The sequence below is a fragment of the Passer domesticus genome, chromosome Z (genome assembly GCF_036417665.1).
Source record: "Passer domesticus isolate bPasDom1 chromosome Z, bPasDom1.hap1, whole genome shotgun sequence".
Classification (NCBI taxonomy): Eukaryota; Metazoa; Chordata; class Aves; order Passeriformes; family Passeridae; genus Passer; species Passer domesticus.
In genome coordinates, this window is record NC_087512.1 from 55,459,323 (window position 1) to 55,482,596 (window position 23,274).

General features: G+C 35.9%; 1 long non-coding RNA gene across 1 annotated transcript; it reads left to right on the top strand.

The window, feature by feature from the left end:
* The first annotated feature begins 8,855 nt into the window (after positions 1 to 8,855).
* On the top strand, positions 8,856 to 19,891 carry LOC135290923 (uncharacterized). Its single transcript, XR_010353753.1, has 3 exons — positions 8,856 to 9,392; positions 15,894 to 15,962; positions 19,144 to 19,891. It is a non-coding gene; the product is annotated as an uncharacterized LOC135290923 (long non-coding RNA).
* Positions 19,892 to 23,274: the final 3,383 nt, after the last annotated feature.

Sequence of the window (23,274 nt, forward strand, 5' to 3'; positions counted from 1 at the left end):
AGTATTTTCTGTTTTCTTTTCAGGAAAAATAGCATGTAGTTTTTACAATTCAAAATTCACCTTCTCGAATTCCTCAAGAGATTCTACAATTATTGCGTCCTAAAATGAGTAATTTCCATGTGTTTCAGTCTTACAAATTTCTGAGTAGGAGCAGTCCCCAGACTGCATTTACAGGTACTGAACTTTGGAAGAGGGAAGTACAGAGTTTAGGGCCACCTAAGTGCATCTTGTGGATCCAGCCTTCTTTGGTGTGCTGTTTGTCGTACTTAGGCTGCTACTGTCAAGCATGTAGACATTCAGACGTAAAAAAAAAAAAAAGAGCTTGAATTTCTTAAAAATGTGTGGAAAGAGTATAGCTCCATGAAATCATTCTAGTAGTCTATCAGAACTGGTAGTTTGTCAGCATTTTTCCAGAAAGATAAATTCCTTGTTTCCATGTCTCTCCACAAACCTTAAACCTGGCAGTGGTGTATTCCACTGCTATTTCACTATTTTGACCACCACTTATGAGACTATGCTGGCAAGGAAGTAACTATTAGTTCCATTTGATCTAATACTCCCTAGCTGGATCAGTGAGTTTACATAACCTACGAGTCACATGCAGAGGAGAGCCTGTGTCTGTTATCTGGTGTACCAATGAGAGACAACCCTTATAACAGAGCTGAGTACTGCTGGCAGGAATCAGCTTCACACAGGATATGGATTTCTAAATAGATTGACCTGCCAGGCACTTTGGTACTTTTTCATCAATGAAACTGTCTGTTTCTGGGCAATACTAAAGGGCTCCTAAATTAGCTTCAGAAAAAAATATTAACAGAAAATTGAAATATTCCAGCTGAGAATAATAGACCTAATATCTAAAGCAGCATAGTTTTTTTTTACCAAACAACTCCAGATGGTCAGGCATTTGATAAGCAATTAATTATATTATTTTATTATAATGGATAGGTGTCATGATTTATAATGATTAGATGTGGGATTTTGTTTCATAGGTCAATATAACAATACCAGAAAAGGAAAGAAAAGTTTAAGGACTATGAAAAGAACTAATGTTTCCATATCTGTTTATATCTGCAGTTCTAAAACTGGAAACTACTTGGAAAGGAAGAAGTATTAAAACTACTAAAGCATAAAGAGATTCATGTTATTCCCTTGCCCATACCTTTTAGTAAGATAATATTACTGAAACAGAAGCACCCTTATTCAGTGAGGAAGTAAATTTCTTGTTTCTCATTAAGTAAAGTTCATTCTGCTAGTAGAAATAAGCACAAGAATTGCAGTGGGAGTGCAATCACAAGGGGTCTAAAGAGCAGCTTTCGAGAGTTCCAAGTTTATAAGAAATGAAACACAAATCCACCATGGCATCTATATAGTGAGTTGGGATAAGACAATTCATATTTAAAGTAAGTGGGGGAAATGCTCCAGTTTCTGTTTATTTTGGGGTTTGGTTAGTTGGTTTGGTTTTTCATTTGTATTTCTCATTTATCTATTCCCTCTGTTGTGAGTTTAGAACAAAATTTTATTCCAAAATTATAGCCAATGTTGCACTGACAAGTCTGCTTACAGAGTGAGAGAAAAATATGTTACTGCTAATTTCTCAAGTTTAGTGTACTGATACTTCTCAGTTTTGGATGGCTGATCTAGTTTATGATATGTCATTACTTATTTTCATGCTTTCTGAAATTTTCTATCAAAATTGTACTTTTTCCCTACATCCTGACATTACATCTCCTTAATAAGTGAGGTGTATTTTTGTGGCATTGTAGAAGGATAAATGATAAAATTTTAATATATTTTCTGACCTTATGAAAGCAGTATTCTAAGTTATTACAAGTCTACCAGTTGCAGAAGAATTTGTGAAGCCACAAGAAAAATTAGTTCTATGCTCAGTAATATATATCTTCCGATTTATTTAGGAAACATATATCAGTATTCTGTGCAGTAATAAGTATTATTTGCGTATATTTATGGAGTCCTTTTCATTTTAATATTACTTATTATAGGTTTCAGTCCTGTTGAAGACAATGTGTAAAGTTTTTAGGTTAATGTGATATCAAAGACAGAGTAAAAATGTAAGTAGATTCAGACTCATAGCTGGATGAATGGGACAGTAGGAAAGACAGATATAACTTTTTAGCTTCTTTCTTCTCTGACCACTCTGCAAATATCCTAATCCCCTGATCTATCAAGCCATAACAATTCATCTAACAATAATAGTGCATTTTTATCTCGACACTTAGAGCTATGAACCATAGCAACATGTCTAATTTTCAGATTCGAAAGTATATTTTTCAATTGGCATGTGCATCTTCTTATAACAGAAAGAAGTAAATATTTGCATGTTGACAAACCTGTAAGTATAATGTTACTGAAATTACACATAGGCTAATAAAGAAGTATTGGTGGCTGCATTTACAGTGCTACTCAGGAACGAACAAAGTTCTTGATTCTGGTAGTTGCCAAGCCCCGCAGCCCAACAGAGGTGAGTCAGTTGAAGCTCTAGGTTGCTAGAGTCCAGCTATGGACATTTTTGAGGCTGTACGCCCAGTAGGTACACATGCACATATGCATAAGACGTATATGTATGTGGCCAATCACACAGATAAACACAAAGAAAGAAACCATTCCACTCACGCAAGCACAGATGATTTCAACAGCATCATGGTATTCTCTTCTCCCTCTGATGAGGGCGAAAACCTAAATGTACTATAAATTTACATTAGTAGACACATGTTTAGTACAGGTCTCTTCAGCAGCAGATCAAGACAGCAAATTTCAATTGCACCGCAAATTTCAATTGCATCCCCCTTCAGCAGCTGGTCCTTTCACACAGGAAGGACCCACACATGGATGTGCACTTACACTCACTACGGATCCCACTAGTAACTGATTTTGTATATTTGGTCTAACCTGTGTCCCTTGAATCTGATTTTCCATGGATTATTTCCGTGGATCCATGAATTATAAATTCAAGAGTAGTCTCTCTGTCAGCTGATCCAGCTCAATGGTCAGTAGTCTACCTCAAGACCCTGTTATTGCTCCAGCTGCTAGTTTGGATCCCTGGTACCCCCAACACCCAAATCTCAGCGCCCCTGATATCTTCAGTATCCAGCTCGAGCATATGGCCACCTTGGCACTGGCTTCTCAGCTTCTCATTCAAATTTCTGTCTCATGTTCAGTAGCAAAATCCCATTGACTTGCATACCCATACAAAACGCATACACCTCTAGCTGCTGCTACCACAGATACAGTGCGTGACACCACTCTGTGCTGTCTCTGTTTACTGGCGCTCACTCTTTCACTGCCTCATGGCTCTGGAATCTTTGTGCACATGCAGATTAATGTCTTATTGCAGAGCCTAAGACCCTCTTTCTCCATGAGCTTCGACCAGTGAAAATCTGAGCTGTGATAAATCATATATTGTTGTGGTTTGGCCCGGAGGTGTATTTCTGGAAAAAAGAAATCAGTGGCCAGATTTGAAATTGGCACTTGTGGTGGCCACTGAGGTTTGGATACGCCTCTGAGAACACACAGGGGTTAAAAGCAGAGGATTCCCAGAGAACTCTCTCTTTGGAATCCGGGTCGGGTGAGTGGAGTCTGACCTCTCCCCTGCCCAGCTGCGTCTGGGTGGGGGAGGGGAAGACCATGCGGCCTGTGGGGAGGAGGCCAGAGCCTCGAAAGGTGCAGGGGTGGAGGAGACCGTGCAGGGGTGGAAGAGGCTTGGGATGTCTGGGCAGCTCCCCCACCCGCCCCCGGGAGAGAGTAATAGAGACTGTACTGGCAGCACAGCCTGCCAGAAGTGGGGGATGCGGCGAGAGAAGGTGCCCAGCAGCTGTGAGAGTCCTGGGCAGGCAAAAGCGAAGATTTTAACCCCTCAGTAGAATAATGGAAACCTTACAAATACTGATCCTCCTGAATCAGAATGAGGGGAAAGAGATGAGAGATGAAATGGGTAAGCGTGAGGAAAGCTGGAAGAGGTGAGAAGAATCTTAGGTGGGAAGAGATGATGGAGTGGCCTTGGGCTGGACTTTTTCTTGTATGGCCATGGACAGACCCGTGTTTTTCCCTGTGACCTAGAGACTGTATTTAGGGGGAGGCAACACCTTGGAATCAAGAGTGAAGCAGCGGCTTGAACAGAGACGGCTGAGAAGAGTGTGAGATGCCCTCTGTCCTCAGAGAGGGTTTGAGATCTCTGTTCACAAAGCCTCTCGGCCCCAGGAGGTGAAATCTGGGGGGACTGGTGTCCCGAAGTTGAAGGACTGCTGCTTTTGGAACAGGGTAGAGCATGCTTAAACGGGGAACCCTAAAAGCAGTCCAGGCCCATGTGCAGTGGTGAGAGCACTGGACATGGTGGGGGAGAAGTCACGAGGGCAGATGTTCTCTGGGCAGGGCCATGAGTGACACGGAAGCACAAGAGGTTTCAATTGGGTTTCCAGGGGAAGCCTATGGTGCAAGGTGGGGACTCCTCTCTCCCTGATGGCTTTGAGGTGGATTATTTGATGGGTAGTGATAGACTGGAAGTTGATTACCTGAGAGATGGTGACTAGGTGGAGATCTAAGCTGTTATTTCATTCTGTGGAGAAAAGGGAGGGGGGAGGAAGAATGTATTTGGAGTGTTTTCATTTCTTAGCTTTGTGTGTGTGTTCCTTTTTAGATATTGTAATTAATAAAGTGTTGTGTTTTTCCCTCCACCCCCCAGTAAGAGCCTGCTTTGTTCTGTTTCCGGGTCACATTTCACAGTAACCATTTTAGAAATACACCTTTCATGGGGGCCCTGGCATTGTGCCAGGGTCAAACTATGACATATATAAAAATGATGCAATGCTCCCAACAAGATATTTTCATTATGGAATTGGATAAAAGGTAAAAAAGCCAAGTGAATTACTCCATGGCATGTGAATAATACTCACTCTTTAAATTCAAATGAAATTTTAACTGTCCCTAAATGGATTTGCTGACATTTATCAGATGACAGAAAATGTTGGAAAAAATCTGGTTAAGACATTCCAGAAATGCTAAAGTACACATTGAGTACTGAAAACTTGGTCTGCTTCTTTAAAGAGCAACTGAAAACCAAAATTTCTAGAGTATGTACTAATTACTTTTAAATTCAAACTATTATCAAGAGCATTTCTTTCTGTGTCAAATGTTAGCTGATATCCTTTGTCTACCTCTTTACAGCACTTGCAAATAATGTTATTTTATGAATATTGTCTATAAAACTCTCCATCTGAGCTTTTGGTTTCTTTCTGGTATACAAAGGTATTTAAAGAAAAAATTGTCTTTCAAATGTGTTTGCTTAATTACAGGTATTACTCACACCATAATTTTCCTTTTAAAATTTGACTATCTAAAAATGTGGTTAGATAAATTTGATGGCTATGCCATATTTTCCATTTTAGTTATTCTTAAATTCAAAGCATAACTCCCTAGCCACAGCAGCAGGAGCATGCCTCAGTAGATTTAAGACACCTTTGAATTATTTAGTTGTTCTGTCCTGTGATTGCACCACTCTGCCTGGTTTATGTCCAGGTATTACTGGCCATAGTGAAAGAAGAGAGTTGTGTACTCCTAGGACTTCGACATAAACTGCCTTCCATATATATGTTATCAAATAGTAAAATAAACTGTAGTATAATATATATTAATTTTTAGTTTATCTTAAAATACCAGTATTTTAATAATTCCATCTTCAATGAAAAAAGAAACAAAAATCCCAAACTTTTTAATTGTTAGAATTTGTCCCATCAAAGATTTTCCATGATTAGAAGATAATGTAAAATTATAATGAAACATATTGATAATCCTCAGAGCTACTGAAAAGTTGAAAACCATTGCACTGAAGGAATATATCAGAAAAAAATTCAAAATTGTATTTGCAAAGCAAAAGTGGGGGTTTTTTTCATCCAAGAAATATTTGGGTTATTTTCTAGAGTAACAATTTTCTTTTAAGCATTGTAAAGTTAATATGAATTATTTTTGAACAATTTTAATAATACTTCCAAAATATTTCTATTTATATGCATTTTGATACAAATTGAAAACTACTCTGATTTTATTACATTAATTCAGCAGCTAAAGTAGACTGAAGTAAATTCTGTCTCTATTTTGACATTACTTTATAAATAGCTCCTAAATTGTAGAGGAACAAATCTAGTGTATTTTAGATCTGCTTTCAGGATTTTATAGACTTCAGAAAACACTTCTGTCTTTTCCTTCTGCAGCATGTCTTAGTTTTTGGAAATCTACATATCATCATTGAAGATAAATGCCTTTATCCCTTGATCCTCAAAGATATCTCAAATATCCACCCCCATTCTGTACCTCCCAAAAAACAATCTTAAGAATGTACAACAGTAAGGTTGTTAAGGTCAAGTTAAAAATGGAAACATTCTAAAGGCATCACTATAAGATCATGGAATAACAGAAACTGAGGTTCATATAGGTTGGAAAAGATCCTTTAGATCATTCAACTTAACTGTAAACCCAGCACTGCAAATCTAGCACTAAACCCTGTCCATAAGTGCCACTCCTACATGTCCCTTATACCTTCAGAGAAGGTGACGTAGCCACTTCCTTGGGCAGCCAGTTTCAGTGCCTGACCGACCTTCCAATGCAGAAAGACAGCCTCAGACCTTCATATCACCCACGTTCATTGCTGCTCACAATTAGCAGGTCCGCTTAGCTGTCTTCCCTAGGTATCTCCCTAACCAGTTATGTCAGGAAATTACCTGTCACTCACTCCACGAGCCTTCTGGACTGTTTCCTCACCAGCAGACATCTGGTAAATGGAATTTCCCGTAAGATCATAAGACTGCTTCCAGCTACTTATAAAATATTTCATCTGTCTCTTCATCCTCCTTGAGCAGTCTGTAACAGACTCTCACCATTACATGTGATTTGTTGGCCTTTAACTGGACTCTTATCCATAAACACTCAATATTGCCATTGCTATTAGGCTATAGAGTGTCAAAAATCTCCCTAACAGATGGGTTACTCCCATCATTCTATTCTTAGCCAATCTCTTCTGAAGAATTTATAGTCATCCATCTCAGCACTCCAGTTGTTATTCCCATATGTTTTCATGACTGTAATGACATCATTGTTTTCCAGCTGCAGAATGGCTTCCAACTCCTCCTGTTTATTGTCCGTACTGTTGTACATTGCTGTGAATGCACTTCAAGTGGATTATTGATCCTGAGACTTTTTTCAGGGGTAGAAGCCCTAATTCCTTTTGACTGTTCTCAGATGTTTCTGTGGTTTCTAATACACCAACAACACTTGAGTCTTTGATGCCATGTGTATCTCCATCCCTTTCCTTCATTGAGACTTCCACTTCCAGGCTGCTGTGTGCTTTAGTCAGGGGACATTTGTCCCCTGACTAATGTGTACTCACTACATTGTAGAGCAGACCAAAGCACAAACATTGATGTGCCACTTCTAGGCTTATCCCTAACGAGATTTATTTTATCCCTTTTCCCTTCAATTATATGTTAAAGTTCTTCCCACAATCCCTAATACTTCCTGCACTGTGATCTTTTGGCCCTTTGAGACAGGTGTATCCTCTCCATCATTAATAAGTCTGAGCTATCAGGATCAAAAACCCCAAATTTTGCCTGAGATACCAGTCATGGAGCCAGGTACTGATATGGTTGGTCTCAATGTTTCTTCTAACATTATTCCTGGCAACTGACAGTTAAGACCAGTGGTGTGCCCCTGACATTTTAAACAGTTGTTCCAATGCTCTGAAGGCTCTCTTGATTGTCCTATGACTCCTTAATGCAACTTCATCTCTGCTTACATGAGAAATCAATAATGGGTAATAATCAAGAAATCAATAATTGGATTATTGACCTTGGATTATTATCCAAGGCCATCTAAGATTAGGAAGATTTTTTTTTGTCATGTCTTTCAACTACGCCACAGGGAAACAGCAGAATTTCCTAAGAAGTGGATCCAGTTGTTATGTTTAGTTATTTCAAAGGATCTTTTTGTAGTTTCTAGGCCTCCTAAGTTAATGGAATAGGATTTCTTCACTTCTTGTAATGCCTTTTGCCACTTTAATATCCCTTTACTTCTTATATTCATTGCTTTAACTTTCTTCTGTGCTTTGGAATTGTTTTCCTTTGATTGATTTACTTGATTTCTTCTTTCTTCTATCACATTAGCTCCGCATAAAAAATGAACCTGTAGTCTGCTTCTTTTCATCTGAAAATGACTGCTTCAATTGAAATGTGCCCTACACAAAGTGAAACAAATAGAACAGATAAGTAAAAACATAAAGCTCTACATTAAGTATATTGTAGATATTTTAAAAGCTTTCAAATACTTGATTGCTGTGTAGTTCACTCTGAATTGTGACCAAAAGAAAAAAAAAATTGAGAAAGAGCATGTACTTGGATGAAAGCTATTTCTATTCATTAAGAGAGTCTACAGTAATTTCTTCTTCAGTGCCAGGATAATACTGACAGTGTTGTTAAGAAATTGTACACTCTTCTGTACTTATTTCCATGACCTTAACTGATCAGTTTGAGAAAGAAATGGTCTTTCATTTCTTTCATTCAACAGCAAAATAAAAGCCAGTAACTGACTGAAAAGCATGGGTCTAGCTATTTAAAACCACTTTCAACTAATGGAACCTGCATAGATGGTATGAAAGTTGCAGCCAATGACAAAATGTCACATAACTTTTTAAATTTTTTTAAAGGAGGATTGAAGACAAAATGTCTTTATATCAATTATGGACACTACAACTTAGAAAAGATGGATAGAAGAAATGGCACTAAACACTAAAAAATAATCAGAGAATTGCAGAATCATTTAGAATGGAAAAGACATCAGAGACCATCTTGAAGGGATCATCACAGGAATTTAGTAGTATGTATTTGTCCTAGGGCAAGGTTATGATGTTTGTATCCCCAGTCGTGTGTTCTGTTAGTGCTGAATATTATGTACTGTGCCTTCAAGACTGGCTCTGAAGAGCAAGGTTTGTTTTGGTTTGTTATCAGCCTGCTCCCCCATGGCTGGCGGGACAGAGAGACGGGGCAGTACATAGTGCGGCTTTTGCTTTTTGCTTTGCTTTTTGCTGCTTTGCTTTGCTCTTGCTCCTGCTTCGCTCCTGCTTTGCTCCCGCTCCACTTTTGCTTTTTTTGCTTCTGTTAGTTAGTTTAGCTAAGTGGTCCAGATTTTTTCCCTGGACTGTTTTTCCCTTCCCTTTTTTGGAACCATTCAAACCTGCTCCAGACTGGGACCTGGGAAACACCAAGAGTTTACATCTGGTGGCTGCAGCAGCTATCCCCAGCGCCGGAGGGAGCAACAACAGAGTGACCACCCCCAGGAAAGACTTTCTGAATTTGTCATCCTTTTCAGATCGGTGAAAGTGTTGTCATCTGGTATAGTTCATTTTGTGTGCTGGGGGTGTTTTTCTTGTTAAATAAACAGGTTCTTTCCACTTCTCTCTGAGGAATCCTTCCCAAACTGGTGGGGGGAAGGGGCTGTGTGGGTTTGCTTTCTGGGGGGGGCCACTTTTGGAGGTTTTCTCCCAGATTTGCCCTAATTTAGGACAGTATTATACCCTTCTTTTTTGTGTTCTTCCTGCACTCTCTTTTAATTTCATCTCTGCAGATATAAAGCTCCAAACATTGCAATAATATCTGATAAAATCTGAGCATGTTCAGCAAAGAAACAGAGCTCTTGTGGTCCTTTCTCTCATAAACCCAAAACTTAGTCTAAATATGTACACTTTTTTAATTAAAAAAAATCACTAACACACAGCAAAGGTAGTCCAAAATAAGCAGTGCATATTATGAAGATAATGATGCTCATTTTTTGACACAGTTACAGGAAAGTAATACCATGATCCTCAACTCAAACTTTTCACACATCTAGGTTTCTTCCTAGCTTCTTAGTTGAGCTCTGATATTATGGGCACAGGGAGTGAAAAGTGAATAAGGATTCTGTTCATATTAAACTACTACAGCTGAATACAAAGACAGGGTTTAAAAAGCTTATCAGTGGAAGTATCTAAAGTAATTATATATATGATGGGGACAAATCAGCACTTTTATTTCTTTGGGAAATTAGTGTGGAAGAAGATGCAGAAGCTGAAGAGAACATAACATCAGTAACACATTTTTTCAGGATTGTGGCAAATGCTACTGTGTTTCACATCTTTGCCTTCATGTGTCTACTGCTCTTGGCAGCTATAACAGAGGGAGTAAAAGAAACAGGCTAACAAATGCATTGTGAGACCTGTCTATACTAATCAGCTGATGTTTAAATAAGAATTTGTGTTTCTCTAAAATGCTTGAAATCACTTTCATCACAGATTTAAAATAATTTATGAAAATAATTCTTAAATGCAATCACGTACAATTTGGTTTAAATTAATTCAGGGTATAATTTTGTCCATGTAATCATCTCAATAAAAGGAGAAAATAAAAAAGCTTTTAATTATTCTAAATAGGAATTGTTTTAGAATTCAGCTTGTATTTGGTAAGAGCAAGCCTAAATCTACTTTGTATGAATCTAATTCTTCCTTATATTTATTAACCACACTGTAGTATTTTTAGAGAAAATATTAATTTCATAAAATATTTTTTCTCAGTGTATGGGCTGACAAACCCATATGTATAGTCTATTACAATAAAAAACACAATAAACACATTTTCCCTTTGTTCTGAAGACACAGGTGGCACTTTTTTCCCTCAACAGCTGGATTATGTGTCCTCATTTTGTCTTCAATACTTCAAGTATTTAAACAGTTTTTAAAACATGTTGTTGTTGCTTTTCATGATGTAACTCATACTGATTAATAAACACATTGATAAACACAAATTAAGTGTTCTAAAATATACTCTGTGAAGACTGAGCTATTTGAAATTAATTCATCCTCATATTAATATTTCTTTTCCATGTGGCTTATGTAATATTAAATTTTGCACACACATATATGTACAGTGGCCAGTATTTCTTTGGCAGTCTTTATTTTCCCCTCTTTCATTTAATTTATAAGTCAAAAATGTAAATGAGGTGAAGTAAGGGAGGTTTTTTTTGGTTAGTACTTTACCTGATGCCATGGAAATCAATATTTTATTCTCATGGACTCCATTCACATACAATTCACAATAATAGACAATGTCACTAGCCATAGATCTATCATGGGGTCAAAAACTACTCAAGAATTTCCAAATTAATCTGGTCAGTTATGCATTACTGTACAGAAATACAGGTCTAAAAATTAGTTCAATTAAGTCAATATACCTAGAATTTTTAATGGGAAAACATTATACCAGGCTAAGATACTCTAAAACTGTTGGTGCAATGTAAAATTAGTGGGTCTTCACATTTAGTATTATGTAATCTCAACTCAAAGTAAAGGTCTTAATGGTTAAGAAAAGTTTTTTTGTAGGTGCATATGTGAATTGGCTTCATGTGCTTTCATGCCCACATCAGGCTCTCCAAATCTACTAAAAAACTTGAATGTCTCATGATACACACAAAGAAGCAGAAGACTGCTTGATATTTTATGTATTTTTAATAGATATCACAGCCACTTCTTATCAGTATCTTACAGTTTAGATCTAATAATAAATATATTTTGATAATTTAATTTCAAAATATGGTGGATTTTTGAGTGTGCATCCGCCTTACTCAAGAAGTAAGGGACCATACTCTGTTCTTTTAAAAGCTTTTGTCACAGGTTTATTGCACAAATCATGGATGGGTATCTCTTTATTCCCTCTAACTTGCATGTGAGGAACACAACAGAGGTGAACCCGGAAACAGATATTTTGGTAATAAATATGTATTTTTACCATTAATGATGTTACAAAAAACCCATGTATATGTTGCTTTGCACAATAAGGAGGACAATCTTAAAAGTGGAAAACCGTTACATAAAAAAACCATCCATGCCTTTTTCTTCGCTCTTTTTTTGTTTGTACTTTCTTCCCACATATATCAGCAACATCTGCACAAGATTTCCAGAAAATCTACTTCTTCTTCTTCTTCTGGTTGTTGTTGTTGTTTTGGTCATGATCTCAGAAACTGTATCAATCTGTTTAAAGCAATAACAGTCTATTATGTGACAGTCTTAAAGAAGTCAAACTAGGAGCAGTAATCAGTACTGGAAAAAAATTATGACATTCAAGTTTTCTATTCACCTTCCTCTAAACATGGCAGATAAAGTAGCCTGGTTAGAACATATAGATGCAGGTATCAATTTCTTCTGGTGGTTTTAAGCAATTATTGTATTTTCCAGTACAAATATGGAGGCATCTATGGCTACATTATCAAAATGTTTAAAATTGCGAACACTACTGTTTTTTACTTCTAATATAATCTTATTATTTTCTTAGGCCCACATATCTGTGTTTCAGTTCAGAGAGGGAATTGTTATTTACTTAGTCTTTTTTTTCAATTACGATAAGCAGAACGGAAATAAACAGTGCAAATTTTACACAACATCTCATTTTCTATTGAGTTCATATCGTGTAAAAAGTCACCATAAAGCTTTTAAATCATTTCACTTTGATATAAATCAGTGGATTTCAGTGTAAAAGTTTTAATTGCATCTACTGTAGTTCAAACTGCATAGACTGAAGTGTAAAGTAATGCTATTGCAAATAGTATGGATTTGCATATAATATATACCTAACTAATGACAAGAGAGAAATATAAGTATTTATAAGAGAAAAATACCGGTATGATTTGAGATTCAGATCCGAACATTAATTTGTTCATCAAATAAAATCTGTTGCACACATGAAGAAATTTCCAGCACTTTGTATGACATTGTAATTTTATGCTTTTATAATAATGCCTTGTTGGAAGGAATCTGTTTAAACCCAAGTTATTAATAAAGAGCAATAGCAATCATGCCAGGTTTTGGCATGTGTTTTGTAACACTTTCACCTGAGGAATTTGTATTATGCTTGAATATTAGTATATTCTATACTAATACAAACCAAAACTGGAAAATATTTCAGTGCTAGAAGAAATAAAATGTTCAAAAAGAGAAAATTATGTTTGTCACTATTTGCTTCTCCTTATATTGGATGTACCTTCATAAAACCTAAATGTTCAGGAATATAGTCTCTCTCACTATTGCAAACAGATTGTTTAAAATTATTTTACATATTTTATTTTTTAAAATAGACTAGTTACGTAAAGTGTGCTAAAACTAAATAAATCATTTGGCATTACCCCTGATTCTGTGTAATGTTCAAAAGTACTTGAATAATAGGTATACATTACAGTGGAAATGGTAACATAATTCTTTGTCTAGAAATGTTTGCAAAGCTTGCTCATGCTTTTTTAAAAGGGAAGAAAAGATGTTCCTGTAAATTACTGGCATGTCAGCCTTGCCTCTGTGCTGGGAAGTTCATGGAACAGATCTTCCTAGAAGCGTGCTACGGTACATAGAGGCAGTAGACAAGGAAAGGGATGTTCATGTCATCCATATGGCTACCTGCAAGGCCTTGACATGGTTCCCTTTGGCACCCTCATCTCCAAATTGAAGATACTTGAATATGATGGGTGGACTGCTCAGCAGATAAAAAATTCATTGGATGGTCACATCCAAGGGTTAGTGATCAAAAGCTCAGTGTACAGACGAAAACCACTGAAAATTGGTGTTTCTCATGGGTCCGTATTAGGACTTCATTAATGCCACAGAGAGTAGGATAAACGGCAACCTCAGCAGATTTGCAGAGGACTGGAAGTTGAGCAGTATGGTTCACAACTCTGAAGGATGCAACATCATCCAAAGGGGCCTGTGAAGATCAAGAACTGGATCCATGTTAATCTGATGAGATTCAAAATGGCCAGGTGAAAGAGGTTGAGGCAAGTGGTAGCTTTAGTATTAGCTGTGTGGTGAAGGGATTGAGAGCAAACCTGTGGAGAAGAATCTGGTAGTACAAGTGGATGACAAGCTCAATATGAGCTGGAAATATGCATTCTGGGCTGCACCAAAAGCAGCATGTTGAGGGAGGGGATTATGTTCCTCTATTCTGTTTTCCTGGATCTCTCTCTGAAGTACTATGTTGAGCTCTAGAGTCTTCAGCACAGAAAAGATACAGACCTGTTGGAGGCAGGTCTAGAGGAGGGCCACAAAAATTATCAGAAGTGTGGAACATTTATCCTGCCAAAAAAGACAGGGAATTGGGATTGCTCAGCCTGAGGAATAGAATTATTGAGGCTTCATTGAAGCTTTTCAATTTTGAAAGGGAAATTACAAGACAGACCACAGAATCACGGAAACATTTCATTTGGAAAAGACCTCTAAGTCCAATCTTTGATCACCACCTTGTCAACCAGACCTTGGCACTAAGTGTCACACCCAGTCATTTCTAGAACACCTTCAGGGATGGTGACTCTATCACCTCCCTGGGCAGCCCATTACATTGCTCAAAATCCTTCTCTGTGGATAAATTCCTCATGCTGTCTAACCTGAACCTTCCCTGGAGCACCTGAGGGCTATGTCCTCTTGTCCTATTATTAGCTGCCTGTGAGAAGAGCCCAACCTCACCTGGCTACAATCTCCTCTCAGGAAGTTGTAGATAGCAGTAAGGTGGACCCTCAGTCTTTCTGGAAATAAAATGGGAAATTCACTATTAAGAGCATTGAATTAAAGACTTTATATCCAAGAGTACAAGACCGTTAGACTAAGCATTCCTTTATTCACATCTTGGCTAATGTTGGGGACATGTTGAGGATTATTCACTATAAACATGTCCAATTAAATAAAGACTTACAGAGGTTGACATACATTGCAATATTAGAGTTTTCCAAGACCCTCTCCCCAGTCCAGCCCCAGTTCATCACGTCATAAATACTTTCTCTAATTTCGTCTTGCTGTTTTTTTCATGGAGTAATACTGACATTTAAGGTCCTATTATTGACATAATTTTGGGGGTGGCAGTCAGTGCTTCCTGTCCTCTGGGTGAACTTCCATGCTGGCAACTTCTTGGGCATTCTTGGTCTAATTCTGCTGAGTTGCAGTTTTTCTATCTTATGGCTTTAATTACTATTATGAAATTCCATCTATCTTTGATTAAAGGATAATGCAAAGCTTATCTAGCTAAACATCACTTTATTGAATTTGCTGCTCTAGATAAACAATCATCATTGATTGAGTTTTCTGGGGTGTATAGGTCTATGGAGCAACTCCATACAGGTACAGTGAGAATACTCCTTAATTTTTTCTTTATAAAGGGTATTTTATCTTGTTCTGCTAAGATAAACTAACCACAGATTTAAACCAAAACCAGTTTAATAACAAAATATAAATTTCATCGCTAACTACAGCACAGCTGCTTGCAAAATTCAGAGGGCCACCAGACTCCTGGTGGCCCTCTGAATACATACAACTCCTTTTCAACATACTAATAATAATAGCACATCTGTCTCTTTCATGGAAACACGTCAGAAAACTGGAGGCAAAGAGGTCAGGGCAGCAGGGGAACTGTGGAAGGTGAATTTAATTTTTTTTAGTTATACTCATAGGAAAACTTGCAGTGAACCCAAATGTCCCCCGATTTATTCAGCTGTAAATGTAAGAGTAATGTCTGAGAAATTGTGGAAATTATTGAACCTTAAAATGTTGTAATTATAGGCAAAGAGAAGTGTTATATATTCATAATCATGGTGAACACAAGTGGTATCAGGTTTTGAGAAGTTCATTGGATTGCTGATGTCTCACAACTTTCAATTGCATTATCCTTAACCTATCAACTTGCATTATGAATTTAACTGAATAGAACATCCTTCATTCTGTTCCTAAACCAGTGTGTGTATATTTGTGAATGGTTAATGTAGCATAATTACTGAAAATAGCACATCATAGTACTAGCAACATGACTGATCAGGTTTCTTTATGTGTCATATCACAGGAATGGGGAAGAACAAATCGGCCTGTATTCACATGTGACACAAGTTGGATTAAGGACCTGAAGTACGAGGTGAGGCACAATACAGGTGATTATTTCTTCTTTCTTTTCCAGAATATTAATTTTCACAGTAGTTTGCAAAAATTACAAAACATTGTCATATGTGTGCAAATTTAACTGCATAAATTAGTCTTAATTTTAACAAATGCTTTGAATGAAAATTGTTTAAGTCATGACTTCATGGCTGATAGATTTTTCCTTCGGTATTTCTAGAAAATTATTTTTTCAGTCCAAATTTAATTAAATTAAATGTACATATATAAAATAAATGAAAATTTTAAAAAAAATTCAATTCTTCTTGGTCAATAGGCAGAAAAAAATTACTTCAACCTAAAATATCTATTTTAGAGTTATTCCTACCATTTATTTTGAGTTCAACTTCTTAATTTGGGATGTCAGGAAACTAAGACCTTGAAAGGTTTTACATTATTATTTTTTAAAAAATTAAAATTACAGAACTAGAGCTATTTTAATACTCCACCGCCCAGAACTACAGCTTTTCTCCTTCCTTATGCACAGCCTAAATAAATGCAACCCAGATATGTGCTCCTTATCTTTACTAAGATTTTCCTTAGTTGCAGTACTTGCTATCATTCGGCCTTCTCTTATTAACATGTAGATTAGAATTCCAGCAGCCAAATCAAGCTTGAAGTACATTTGTACAAATTTTCTTGTTCAAAATTCCTCTTACCTCAGCCATTTCACGTTGGTGTTAACCAACATTTCCATCACAGCAGTAGATAGAGATACTACAGATGATGGATGAAATATGCTAATATTGAACTTTTTAATTTTTAGATTTTGTTAATTAGTACATAGATGACAATTAAAAATATAACCCAATGACTTGGTGGTATTTTATAATATTTTTGCATATGACTACTCATAATGCAAATTTGGTAAAGTAAATTTAAACAGTCCAATTAAAAGATGACAACTTATCAAATACACAATGTATGCTATACATAAGAATGTATAAGAATGATTAACAAAATATAAGCAAATGCCTGAAGCCCTGTCAGATTCTTTACTATTTAGCCATCTGTCTGTTGTAGACACTTCCCCAAAGACTGACATGTCCTTAAAGCAAAACACTCTTTCTATGTTCTATAGATTCTAGCTATAAATTTTTGCAAATGTTTGTACATTTAAATAAAGTGAAAAGTAACATGGTCGATGTTATTGTTCTATTAATAAGCAGTGGTGCTAGAGGAGATGAAAGTTAAACAAAGCAATATCACCTAAATATGTTTATTTTTAAAAATAAATTGAATTCTCAATCAATTGAATTTTTAATCAACTGGTTTTTTTTGGTTAGATTTTACATAAAATTTGAAAAAGGCTGTCTTTGAACTTTTTCTTAGTAGTGCTCTAAAATTTTTAATTAATAAGCTGTACTTTTAATTACAGTAGGAGGAAAACCTACAGTTAATTGATTCATCTTTTTTTTTCCACTTCATTGTATCCTGTTCAAACACTGATTGTGGAGCTGTAGAATAATATTTATATAGTTAGACAAGCTAGACATATGAAGATGTTTCATGTCTCACTTGTTATGTTGAGGAATTCTGTTGCTTCTCAGATTTCTAGTTCTAATTGCATTATTCTTAGTGCTCAACTGCATTCAGTACTCTAACTAACTAATTTAATTCTTTAAAATTTGTGCATAGCCTAGAATATGTTATATGTCCCTCTAAGAGCTGTGACTGTAGACATTTTTTGACGAACTATTTCATCTATTATTTGAGCTAAAGAATGGCCTTTTCACAGGAGTAACAAGTCAACATTGTAATATTTCTTTTGATCTTCTCATATTACAGATTCACTCTTATATTCAAGAAACAAAATGCATGAGTCACAAACCCATTCTGAACTCCTTATCTCATCAATCTCAAATTAGTTGGCAAAAAAAAGTGCTCTTTAATAATATCAAATAGTTTTGATGCTTCATTATGAAGTTCTTACACTGTACTTCTTTATTTTACAGAATAAAAAAGGACCTATCAAATTTAATCTAACCATACCACAATATTTATTTTTAATTTTCTAAAATTAATTCACCTTGAAAGTCCTTAATTTCACCTCCACAATTAAAAAAATAGTAATTTTATCTCAGCATACTATTGCAGATTAAGAGCATGAGATAATGTTAAGCAAATGTGTATAAACTCTTAATCTACTGTCTTTACATATGGCATTACCATTTACAAACCATAACAACTAAATTTCAAGTTTGGCTAATATAGTATAATCTATGCAGAAAACACAAGATTAATTTGTATTGTTTAAGTACAGTAACATTTAACATTTTCATATCAGTGATCACACAAATGAAGTCCTAATTTTCAAAAAATAAGGATTATTTGCTTTTTGATTATTTTTTATTTATGGTGCCAGTAATTATATTAGCTGATTATTAGTATTGCTGCCAGATGTCAAAAGCAAAAGTTTCCAGAAAAACATACATATTTCAACAGTACTGAAATTTCTGGGATAGGCTTACACTCAATTTAGTACTTTCTAATGCATTCAGAATATTTTTTAGGAATGGTTAAAATCCAGTCTTGCATTTTTTAGATGAAGAATGTTAATTTTTAGCTTTATATCCACTTCAGATTATTAATTGTCTTTTTTTGGCAACTCCAGTTTATATCAACATATATGTTTTAATCTGAGTGTCATTTAAGGTTTTCACATCTCAAGTTCACTTTTTTTTTCACTGAACTTATAGGTTTCTGTTTGGTTGCTATTTTAATATTATTTATTTTCCCGGTTTTACATAAAGACTTGTCAAAGGACTGTAGGTAATCTTGACTCATAAAAGGAAATCAAAACAAACAAACCCCAAAGCATTTCAAGTTTAATAAAATAATTTTCATACTTAGTTCTTTTAGAGATTAGCAGCCCAATAACATGTTTTGGGAAACTTTAATTAGAACTTAATTAGAATGCATAGATTTGAAATCAATCTAAAGATGCATCAAATCAAAATACTCATGTCTTTGTCAGCACACACCAGTCATTTTCTTTCAAAAATTTCAGCACTGATTCAGTGCAGAATAAATGTAATTTATGCTGTTTTGGGATGGGATAGAGCTAATTTCCTTCACAGTGGCTAGTACTGTGCTATGGTTTGAATTTGTTCTGGAAACAGTGTTGATAATACAGGAATGTTTTTGTTATTGAGAAGCAGAGTTTGCACCAAGTCAAGGACATTTCTGCTTCTCATCCTGCCGGTGAGCAGGCTGGAGGTGCACAAGAAGATAGGAGGGGACACAGCCAGGACAGCTGATCCCAAGTGACCAAAGGGATATTCCAGATCATATGACGTGCTCCATATACAAAGCTGGGGGAGAAGAAGGAAGAAAGACGATTATAGAGGGACAGCTTTTGCCTTCCCAGGTCACACCTTATGGAGCCCTGCTCTTCGGGGAATACCTGAACACCTCCCCCTCCACGGGAAGCAGTGAATTAATTCCCTGTTTTGTTTTGCGTATGTTGCTTTTAACTTACCTATTAAACTGTTTGTATCTTAACCCATGGGTTCTCTCACTTTTACTCTCTTTTGATTCTCTCTCCCATTCCACTGGCATGAAGTCAGTGGCTCTGCGGGGCTTAGTTGCTGGCTGGGGTTAAACCATGACAACTGCATACATATAAATGCTTCTTTAATTAAAGAAGGAAGTTCATACCTATGGATCATTTTACCACCACTGGGAGTATTAATAATTAAATGAAGGCAAAGTCTACCAAAATCTTTTTTCTTTACTCTCCAATTCCTACTATTCTCCTGATGCTAGTGTTAGTGTTTTGATATGCAGAAAACAATGGTACATAACTGACAAGATATAGAGACTCTGACAGTGTGATCAATTACATCCTGTGACACTTCCCTCACCAGCAAGCATGTACAAGAGTGTCTGAATGACAGACAACCTAACTATAAACTGAAAAAACAGAATCTGATACTCACCATGCCTTAAGAAGCTTCTCTTTCCATTGAATATGTGACTCTCTAACCCGGCTTGCATCGTCTGTTTTTTCTTCAGAAAGGAGGACAATGGCAGCAATCCCTTTTTATTGTTATTATTATGATAACTGTCAAGAACCTATCATCTTTCAAGAATAGTTGATTCTTCACAAACACTTAGCTATTCAGTCTGAACTAGAGGGATGGATAGAAAACCTATTTGCATTTTTCTTACTGGAGACAGACGAAGGATGATTAAAACTGCAACATGAGTTTGGCATGAATCTGTGGCATTCCTGAAGAATCTTGTGGCTGGAAAATGCCAAAGGTTGTTGAAGGGCTTGGCAATTGCTGGAATACAGAAAATTCAGGACAGACCCCAAACAACTGTCGAGATATGGACATACTGGAGAAATTCCAATAAAGGGACACAGACATGTTTATGAGTATCTCCTATTGGGAAAAACTGAGAAAGATGTAACAATTCAGCTCAGAGACGAGAAGGGTCAGAGAGATTTTTATCAATATATAAATACATGACGGGAGGGAGCAAAGAGGAGGGGGAGCCAGACTGTTTCCAATGGTGCTGAGAGGCAATGGGCACAACTTGAAGGAAAGGAAGTTCTCACTCAATGTCAGGAAACATTTTTCACTGTGACCATGACTTGAGAACTGACACAGGGTGCTCAGAGTGGTGTTGGAGTCATCCTCATGGGAGATAAAAAAATCTATATTTTTTTAATGGGTAAAAAAGCCCATTCCAAGCAACTACCTGGAGGTGGCTGTGCATTAGCAGTAGAGGTGCACCATATAACCTCAAGTTCAGAGGTCACTTCAAACCTCACCCTTCTGTCATTCTGTGAATCCTGCTTAGTATATTTTCCTATTTTAACAATGTCCTATTAAAAAATATTAATGAGAAAATTGTTGCATGCAATTTTTTATTTCTTTAATTGTAGTTTCACTTTGCCACCTCTTTTTTAAAACAGTGATATGACATGATGTATTCTTAAACCTCTTTTATCATTGAGAGTTTTCTTCTCATCTTTCTGACTGACAGGCAGTACTCCTAAACTTTTTTTGGATCTGAATACTTTTTGAAGGAGAAATAGCTTTACCAGTTCTCTCCCACTGTACAGAACTATCACTGAGAATTCTACAGCAGCAAGAAATCTGCTATATTAGAAGAATGTAGATGGCTCTTGTTTGCTTCTGATGCTTGCTTTGATGCTTCTGAATCAAATTAATGACCAGGATTACCAGTTAAAAGGATTGTTCCTCCCCGGCTCAAACTGACATCTCTGTATTCTTTGTTTTTTTCAATTTAGCTGCTTCTTTTCTTTATTCCCTGTTATTACCATCAACAATTCATGGTGTTGATTGCTTAATGCTTTCCTGCACTTATGGAACATTTACCAGTTTTTTGATGATGCAACTTTAACAACAATGCAAAAAAAATTAAATTGGTTTTCCAGTTTTGTAAATTCAGAACATACAGGAAAAAACAATATCCAAGTGTTGTTCCAGCCTGTTAGCCATATAAGTCTCTACAATATGGAAAGGAATTTAGTTCCTTCAATATACACAGCTGATATAATGAATATGAGTTGGGCCCTTTTAGAGATTATACCTGTATTGCTTATCTTCCTCCACCAAAGTCTTATATCAGTACATCATTTTGAAAGCCTTTTTAAAACTTAGTACATAAATAAATAAATTTTATTAACTAAATGCAGAAAGGATGTTGAGACAGTTGTAGTTTAGTGGTGTTTGGTACTGTCATTTCTCCCAAATTAATAATTGGATGCAATAATTTATGTCATCCTAAGATATTCTACAAAAACAAATTTACCTATCTAAGATACAGAGGAGGAATACAGATTCACATTATGATAGCTGTCCGATTTTCAGATATTCTGGGAAGATAAAACACTGTGTATCAATGAACAAGGCAGTATGAAACATATAGGGTACAGAGTTCTGTGAATTATCAAGTATACATAATTTTACATAAAAACAAATTCAATCTATATGATTAGTAACATTAAAGTGTAACATAGGTAGAATATGTAGTCAAATCTCAAGTGATGGACTTGTAGAAAAAAGCCAGTAACTACACTTTCTAAAATCAAGTAAGTCAGCTGCTGAACTGCCTTTAAAATAGTTTGAGATAATACAATGTCCCTCATACAGATAATTTTCAAGTGCCTCGATACTGAAAGATTTTGGGCTTATTCTGTATTTTTTGAAGTCACAACTCAGGGATAAGGGATAAGAAAAGGCAACTCTGATATGATCCTCTGTAATATCTTCTTTTACAAAGAAAGCACTTCTCAATACTTTGGGAAGGATCATTGAGTCTGTCTTGGTGTCGTGTCAGAATGAAATACTTTTTGAAATTTTTTTTCCCTGAAGGTTGTCTAATTAATACAAAATACTGGACAGAGAGGTAGTATTAAAATAATTTTAAAATATGTCCACTTAAAATTATCTTAGTGATAACTAAAATATTGCTAGATGTGTTTCTCAGCCTTTTCCCAGAGCAGAAGCATCACCTTTAAAGACTTGAGGCTGACAGAACTGTTCAGCTTTTCTTTGTGGTTGTCCCAAGCTTAAAGGCCACATACATGATCTACAAGAAAAAAGAAGCATGTCTATCTATATTGAATATAGTATTTTTCCTCTTTGATAAATTCTTTGGTTCAAAATATCAACGGCTTTGGATACAGGAGAATTAATATGGGTAGGGGAATAAGGTTTTTGGATTTTTTTCAAAACTCACAGTGAGGGAAAGGTGACATTTTATGCTTAATAAAAGGACCAACAAATTTGTTCATGTAATCCTGCCCTAAGGTAAAATGAGGAATAATATAATAATGAGGTCCTGGTAAGGGACATATGTGGCAAAAAGTCTATTTAAAAAGACAACATCTATTTTTAAAAAGAAATTTTCAAGTAAGTCTTGCTTTAAAAATTGTCTAGATAAGGAATTTTCCTTATTTGATTTCACAAAGCTAGTTAATTGCAAACAAAAAAGGACAAAAAAATCTCTTCCACATGGACAAAATTCCAGCCCCTTCTCTTCTGTCAAACTGCTAGAGCAAAAATTTTGATTTCTGGATGTTAGATCTTTTCTGCCACTTCATTACTAAAATAATTAATACTTTCTGAGACTTAATAGCCCTACTTTTGCATATGGACATCTGACTGCAGGGTATTATTAGCAGGTAACAGGAAACATAAAAATGCTTTATCACAACAAATCACTTTTAATTTACTAAAAGCCCATCCTTAAGATTTTTATTATTTCTTTCCAGAATAACTACTGACTATGTTCTGGTATGTCGTGTACAT